This window comes from Sorex araneus, chromosome 2 (assembly GCF_027595985.1).
Source record: "Sorex araneus isolate mSorAra2 chromosome 2, mSorAra2.pri, whole genome shotgun sequence".
NCBI lineage: Eukaryota > Metazoa > Chordata > Mammalia > Eulipotyphla > Soricidae > Sorex > Sorex araneus.
The window spans coordinates 236,992,377-236,993,568 of NC_073303.1; positions in this window are offsets into that span (position 1 = coordinate 236,992,377).

Genomic DNA, 1,192 nt, shown 5'->3' on the forward strand with positions numbered 1-1,192 from the left:
CTCCGGGGCCCGCCGCCCCGACCGACAGCCGCGCGGGCCAATGCGCGGCGCGGGAGGAGGCCCCCGAGGCGGGACTTCCGGCCCGGCGGGGGCCGGGAGGGCGGGGGCCAGAGGGACCCGGGCGGCGGCCAATGGGAGGCCGCGAGCCGAGGGGCGGGAGGAGGGAGGGAGGGAGGCGCGAGGCGAGCCCGGCCGAGGGGAGCGCGAGGTGTGCGGCGCACGTGGAGGGGGCCGGGCGCGCTGCGCCTGCGCGCGGCGACTCTCCGCAGGGGGGGCGGGGACGGGAGCGCCGCCTCCAGGGCCCGGCGCTGAGGTCGAGGGTTCGAGGCCCGTGTGGGCGCACCGCTCTCCGCAGCCACCGCACCCGATACTTTTGTTTCCTGGTCACGTGCTGCATCTAGGCGCTTGGACTATGGATCGCAGCTTCAGATTTCCCGTCCCGAGTCTGCCAATAAAGCCAATGCCTCCCCAATCTTCTCCCAGTCCCCGCACCTCTCCACCCTCACCCCAATCCCCTCCCGTGCACCCCTGCAGCTCCGAGTCTCAGAGAGAGTGCATGAGGACAATCCCTATCTTGCTTCAACAGCAGGACAGGAGACAACTTTTGAAATCGGTGCTTGCTGGAATAAGTCGGGAGTGTTTTTGTAGTCAAAGATATTGAAAACGCAACTTGGGTTACTAAGGTAGCTCAGGGTACAGTGTGCATGCGTCTAGTGCGCTCTCTCTCTCGCTCGCTCTCTTCTCCCCCCCTCTCTCTCGTTCTTTCTCTTAAGGCCCCAAGTTCCATCCCTGCCACCATGCCCCACCGCAGACCCGATCCGCACTGCCCAGTGTGGCCCCCTATTTAAAAAATAATGAATGAAAGATGAACCTCTCCTTGCAAAATGAGTACGAAGTTGTCCAAAAGTGTGAAATTTCATCGTTCATGGTACACTCATGTCCTCCCTCCTTAATTTTAAAATTTTATCTGTTTGGGGGCTGCAGACATTAGACAGCAAGGAGAGCACTTGCCTTGCACGTGGACAACTTGGGTTCAATCCCCAGCATCCCATAGGGTCCCCCGAGCACTGCCAGGAGTGACTCCTGAGTGCAGAGCCAGGAGTCAGCCCTGAGCATCACTGGCTGTGACTCCACAACTAACCGAAACAAACAAAAAAGACCATCTCTGCCACCCTGGTTCTGACCTCTGTGC